We start from the raw sequence: 7,323 nt of genomic DNA, 5'->3' as shown, positions 1-7,323 counted from the left end.
TTGTTTGGGGTAAAAAATACCCTAAGTACGTGGACCAATCATGTGATGACACGTGGCCCACTAAGCAGGTGACACGTATCACCATAGGAATATGCCACGTACCAAGAAGCATAAGAGCACTTGATATTGAAAAGAGAATAAGGCCTTCTTACATTAGGAGGCCCAACTACCCTTGAAAGCCGAAAAATGGCGCTCCTGGGGCACGTGTCCTACTCTGATTGCGCAGCTAATCACAGCACGCATTCCTAGGTCACTTACCCTAAAGGGGACAAATTCCCACCCCTATAAATACCCTAATCATTGATGATGGGAGGGGTAGATTGTGACATAACATTCAATAGAGCACTAAATAGATCTAAATTCTCTTTACTTTCTCTCTCTAGTTTACTCCGTTTTTCGGTCACTAAATTGATTGTTGGAGGCGGATCACCGGTCACCGGAGCTTCCGTGTCTTTTGTAGGTGTCCGAGTCTCACTGTCAGCTAGTACGCGACCGGTATCCCGAGGGATTCCAAAATACCCCAAAACATTTGGCGCCGTTTGTGGGGATATTCGTCCATAATCGAAGTAGATGGTCAGACACTAGGAGCCGGCCCTGGCCCCGGCTAGGACGACCATGTTGAAGATATTGTTACTATAATCTAGCGATCCCCTCACCTGTACGTTTTAAGAAGTTGATGATCCTCTTGTTACTGCTGGTTTGATCAAGCTTGCTCTCAACAAGCTCCGAAAGGAGATTGAGGGTAAGAGGTCTTCTTCTTCTAGGTAGCCGCCCAAGAGAGAGGGAGAAGGCAACCAGAAGAAAGCTCAGAGCAAAGGAACTAATGCCGAAGATGCTGGGAATACTCTGTACCGCCGTCATGAACATTCACCGAAGGTGCTAGGGGTAGATGTGTGCTGGCTCCTTGAGAAAACGCAGTCGGCTGGGGCGGCAGGGAAGACGGTATCAAATGGAGATTATTGAGCCGTCTCGCCGATGGAAGGATGCTAGAGACTACATTCGGCATAAGCAACGTGAATGGATAGCTTATTCGGACACAACCTCTACTCCATCTATGCCGGATGATTTCTCAAACCATACCTCTTCCAAGCAGACCAGCACGGCCAGGACTAGCATGAACCAAACTACTCGTAGATTAACTCCTATTCCAATTCAACCAATTCAATACCAGATTCCTTAAAATTTTAATGCTTTTTTGCCTCACAACCCTAATGTCCTTAGACAATATGGTCAGTTCGGCCAGCCGTTTGACCAGGTACCATACCTAGGTGGCCCGACCGTCCAACCTCAACCCATTGATTGGAAATGCACCTGCTTAATCTTGGAGACAAGCCGCCTCCATTCTATCAAGAGATTCTTAATTCTCCACAGCTTGCAAAGGTGAAGAGCGTACTCTTGGGTGCCCATGATGGCTTGGGCAACCCTGAGGAGCACGTCACTGCGTACAAGAACTTGATGTATTTGCAATGCGTTGATGACACCACTTGGTGTAGATGTTTCCCGACCACCTATAAAGGCGTGGCGCAGGGATGGCTTAATAGTCTGCCAGCCAGGTGCATCAACTGTTTTACTACTCTAAGTATGCTATTTGTTGGAAAATTTTCTTACAACATCTTCCCCAAGGAAGACCATCCTTAATTTGGCTACCATTGTTCAGGGAAAAAGTGAAGGGTTACGTTCGTACGTCAAGTGATTTAACTAGGATAAGGCCCAAATTCAGAACCTGCCGGATGAAATGGCCTATTCGAAATTTCTCCGGGGACTAAGGCATAATGGTTTCAAATTTGACCTGGTTAGGAAGAAGTTTCGGACATACGCAGGTGTTCTGCGAGAAGCCGAAGACTACATTGAGGTAGCTGATTTCTGTTCCCTCACAAAATCCGAAGTACCGGCCAAAGGAGCTGAGAAGAAGCAATCTTCTCAGCAAGACTTGGCTAGGAAAAAGAAAGAAGGAAAGAACAAGAAAAAGGAAGTGTGGGTGGCGGATGATCAACAGCCAAATTCAAAGAAGGTCAAGATGTACGAACCCCAGTACAAATTCAACAAGGATTGTTATTTGATTTTGATGGAGATTAAAGAGAAATTTGAGTTTGAGAAGCCTACACCGCTCAGAGGCTCGGCCTAGTACGATTGTAACAGGAACAAGTATTGCCACTACCACAAGGATGTAGGTCACGATACGAATGAATGCAACAATTTGAAGAGAATGTTGGATAAGCTGGCCGAGAAGGGCATGCTTAATTCATATGTCATGAAGCCGAAGTTCACTCCCACCGGACAGACAACAAGTCCGAGAAGAAAAAGCAAAGTGAGAAAGAAAAAGATGGAAATCGTACTGATTCTGGTTGTGTGGCTGTCATATCAGGCGACTTTGCCTAGGTGGCCCAACCATGAAGGGATTTAAGTAGGATGCGAGAAATTATGCAAAAGTAATGCATGCCGTGGGTGTCAAGGTGGAACCTTTCCTAGAGGTGACGGTCAGCGAGGCCGACAAAGGGGAGGTTAAGGCTCTCCACAATGACCCAATGATTTTTGTTCTAAATATTGCCAATTTGAAGGTCAAGTGGGTACTGATAGATACGGGTAGCTCGTCTGACATTATTAGTTTGTCTTGTTTGAAAATTTGAAGTTTTCGGAAGATGCCCTAAAAGAGATCTCCCACCCGTTGGTTGGGTTTGGAGAAAATGTTTTACATCCAGCTGGCCAAATAGATCTTCCCGTTCGAATCGGGTTAAAGGGGGAAGGCAGGGATATGGCCGTCCGCTTCCTTGTGGTCAAAGAGCTCACAGGCTATAACATGATACTCGGCCACCCCACTTTAACTGCAGCCAAGGCAATAATTGTTCCCCATCTAATGCTCTTGAAGTTTGAGAGGTAAGACGGTAAAATTGGTTCGATTCAAGGAAACCAAAAAATGGAAAAAGAGTGTAACCAGCTGGCTGTTAAGCTGACCATTCGTGGATGAGGGAAGTCGTCTGAGCCAATCTCAGATGATGGTTCACTCCAAGCATACCAGGTCGGCCAGAAGAGGAAGTCAATTAAAAAAGAGAAAGCATAACAATTAATGATTGTCGGTCGGCCAGAAGAGTTAAGACCCCAACCGGCCGGCGATCACCAGGATATAGTGCTGGACCCTAAACAGCCTGATCGAATAGTTAAGGTCGGTACTATAGCCGTGGGTTTGCTTGGGGACGACCTAATCAAGCTGCTGAGTGAATTTAAAGATGTAGTCGCGTTTGAAGTAAGCAAAATGCCGGGTATTATCCCTGACCAAGCTGTGCATAAGTTAGATGCGAACCAGCTCGTTAAGCCCGCTCGGCAAAAGAAACGAAATTATGGGGAAGAGACGAATAAGGCGGTCGCAGCCGAAGTCAAGAAGTTGCTGGACGCAAGTTTCATTCGGCAGTGTTATCAGTGTTATTACCTAGATTGGGTGGCCAGTGTTGTGTTGGTCAAGAAGCCGAATAGAACCTTAAGGATGTGCGTGGACTATACAGATATTAATAAGGCATGCTCGAAGGATAGCTTTCCCTTGCCTAAGATTGACCGACTGGTCAACTATACGGCCGGGCATGCACTTATGAGCTTTATGGACGCATAATAGATTTCATCAGATCTCATTATGGAAGGAAGATCAAGAAAAAACTGCATTTGTGACCGAGCAGGGGCTGTACTGTTATAAAGTTATGCCGTTCGGCCTCAAGAATGCCCTGCTACCTTTAGAGACTTGTGAATACTATTTTTGGAGATTAGATTGGCTGAAATATGGAAGCATACATTGATGACATGATTGTCAAGTCAAATGATCCGGCTGACCATCTGAAGGATCTGCGAGAGACATTTATCGAACTCAGGCGGCATAGGATGATGCTAAATTCAAAGAAATGCGTCTTTGGTGTTGATTTCGGGAAATTTCTCGAGTTTCTGATTGATCAACGAAAAATTGAGGCCAACCCTGAAAAAATTTAAGCTGTGTTAGATATGAAGTCGTCGAGTACAGTTAGGGAGGTGCAGAGACAGACGGGCTGTTTAGCCACACTCGGACGTTTCTTGTCAAAATTAGGGGATGAGTGCCGATATTTTCTCCAGATTATCAAGAAAAAAGCAATGTTCGAGTGTATAGAGGAAGCCGAAGAGGCCTTCGTCCAGCTGAAAAGTCATTTGCATACATTGCCTCGGCTTGTCAGTCCACTCAATGATTAAAATTTGTAAATGTATCTTGCAATCTCAAACCATTTAGTAAGTGATGTCCTCCTTGTAGAAAGGGACGGCCAACAGACCTAGTCTATTTCATTAGTCATGTGCTGCGAAACGTCGAGCTTAGGTATCCACACATAGAAAAGTTCGGCCTTGCCCTGTTTATGGCATCAAAGAAGCTCCGGCCATATTTTCTTGCCCACTCTGTTGTGGTTTACATAGATCAGCCGCTGAAGGAGTCGTTTACAACTTTGGAAGCCAGTGGTCGGATGCTAAAGTGGACCCTAGAGCTCAAGGGTTTTGATTTAACCTTTGAGCCTAGAAAGGTGATCAAGGGGCAGGCCTTTGCAATTTTTTTGGCTGAAATGACTAGGCCGGACCTACAGCCGGCAGGGGATCAAATATGGAAAGTTTATGTTGATGGAAGTGCAACATCGTCTGGATGTGGCGTAGAAATCATTTGTCAATCTCCTGAAGGGGACAAATTTGAGTATGCAATGAGATTTCAGTTCCAAGCCTCCAACAACAAGGCCGAGTACGAAGCCCTGCTGGCCGGCCTTATAATGTGTAAGGCGGCAGGGGCAGTTAAGATTGATGTTAGCTCGGACTCCTAGCTGATAGTCAGCCAAGTGAATGGTGACTTTGAGGCCAGGAAGCCGACCATGATGAAATATCTGCAAATGGTTAAAGAAGAGGGCGAGGGCCTAGAATATTTTGCTGTGTAGCACGTCCCCCGTTCAGAAAATCATCAAGCGGACGCCCTCTCTAAGTTAGCATCCTCGGCATCATGTGTTAATCCCAGATCATTATTTTTGGTAGTAAAGGAAAAGAAGAGTATTGATGCCGAGCCAGTGTAGATAATCGACAGAAGCTCAACTTGGATGGACGGAATCATTTCCTATCTAAAGGATGGATTACTTCCGGCCGATTCGAAATAGAGTTGGCTGATGAAGAAGTGAGCGGCCTGGTTCAAGATAAAGAACGGGGAACTATTCAAAAAAGTTTTGTGAAGCCATATCTGAAGTGTATAACCCAGAAAGAGGGTATGATGTGCTATTAGATGATCTCAATCAGGGGCACTGTGGTTTGCATATTGGAGGACGAGCCTTGGCCGAAAAGCTAAGGCTACCTACTTAGGGTATTATTAGCCGAGCATGAATGCATACGCCATGCAAACGGTGAGGAAATGTGATAAATGCCAGAGGTTTACAACCTTAATTTCACCGACCGGCCAACAGTCTATCAACCATAAGCAGTCCACTTCCCTTTGCAAAATGGGGCATGGATATCTTAGGGCCGTATACCCCAGAATCCGGCTAGAGGCGGTAGGTGCTTGTAGCTGTTGACTACTTCACAAAGTGGGTAGAAGCCGAGGCCGTCCAAAGGATCTAGTGGACGGATGTGTTAGCCTTCATTTGGAAGAATATAATCACTTGTTATGGGGTGCCGCAGTCTATGGTGTTCGATAATGGACCACAATTTGAGACGCGTCAGCTCAAAGAATGGTTGAGTGACCAGGGCATAACACACTGTTTTGCCTCAATCGGTCGTCCACAAGCCAACGGCAAGGTAGAAGCCTACAACAAGTTGATTTCTAATAGTATTAAGCGTAAGCTTGAGAAAGCAGGCGACATGTGGTCAGATGAGCTGGTTAATGTATTATGGCCCATACGAACTACAACAAAAAGTTCCACAGGAGAGACCCCATTCTTTTTGGTCTATGGTGCAGAAGCCGCGCTCCTAGTTGAGATGTTTGAGCCCACCCTTCGAGTAATGCTATATGATGAATCGGCCAACTGGGAGGCCATGAAGACTTTCCTGGACTTTCTTCCAGAAGCCAGGGGCAATGTGGCGCTTAGACGTGAGATTTATCGACTAAAGATGATCTGGGAATATAACCGCCAAGTATCTAAGCGTCCATTGAAGATGGGAGATTTGGTTCTAAAAAATATGGAAGCGGTAGTGTAAACACCCAAATGTGTCTCCCCAAAAACCAAACCAAGTGATGAATATCTTTCACTTCATTTGATTATCAAACAAAGTGAAAGTGTGAAAAGTCTAGTGATGCGGTTGTTTTAATACAAAAATACTTCTTTATGTTTTCGAAAATATTCCTTTTCTTACTCTTCCTTCGAATTGAGGAAGTCTAGCCTTCTGGTGAATCGCTCATAATAATAAGCGAGCTCATCCAGATCAACCATCATGGTAAAGGCATCTTTAAAGCAGTTCTTGAGGCGAATAAGGGCCGATTGTTCGACGCGGATGACGTCGGCTGGAGGAATTAGCCTTGGGGCACTTAGTTGAAGTTTCAGCTCTTCTACCTCCTTTCTTAGCCGCTCAGCCTCACGGTTGCTCTCGTCCGCAGCCTAGAGAGCTGTTTTCAAAGCCTCCCTGTTGGACTCCAGCTCAAACCTCAGCTGCTCGGAGGAATCGGCCGCTTCCTGCGGGCTGGCTACCAAGCTAACTGCGTCGTCTCTTTCCTTAGTGAGAGCTTCATTGGCCAGCCTCTCCAGTTTGAGACCATCGCCCATTTTAACGATGTCCTCAGTCTGCCAAGCTGCCTTCTCAGACAAGGCATTCATGGCTATCTCATGTTTACGCCTCTCCAAGGCCAATAGGCTAGTGTTATCATCTTAGAGAAGTTTGAGACTGTCCCACTCAGCCTGAATCTCACGCTGCAGCCGAGGACGCCAATCTTAGAAGGCAAAGAGCCTAAGGAGAAGCTGCGGATGAATGAAAAAGACAATTATGAAATGAGTGAAGAAAGAAATTGGCTAAGTATTTGCTAAAGTCTAAAGTTATACCTCAACACAACTGTTGATCATTGGACCGAGGTACCCATCATGGATCCCTCAAAACTTGTCCTGCGTCTCGGCCGGGACAACCTTCTAAATGGCGTCTCGGATGATCTTTCGTTTGGCCCCAGTCAGAGAAGACCTAGGGAGTCGAACGTCCATATCATCAGAAGTTTTTACAAAGCAAACTAAAGTGAGAATTATGAAAAGAAAAACTCAGAAGGGAAAAAGGTGAAGTGAATGAATACCTTCTGAGAAATGGAGGGGTTGCGGACGCCTCTCAAGAAGAGGAGTCGGCGAAGGCTGCACGCCTGTCTTCGGCGGGGAAGGC

The sequence above is a fragment of the Chenopodium album genome, chromosome 8 (assembly GCF_948465745.1).
Source record: "Chenopodium album chromosome 8, dcCheAlbu1.1, whole genome shotgun sequence".
Taxonomy (NCBI): domain Eukaryota; kingdom Viridiplantae; phylum Streptophyta; class Magnoliopsida; order Caryophyllales; family Amaranthaceae; genus Chenopodium; species Chenopodium album.
This window is presented reverse-complemented; position numbering follows the sequence as displayed.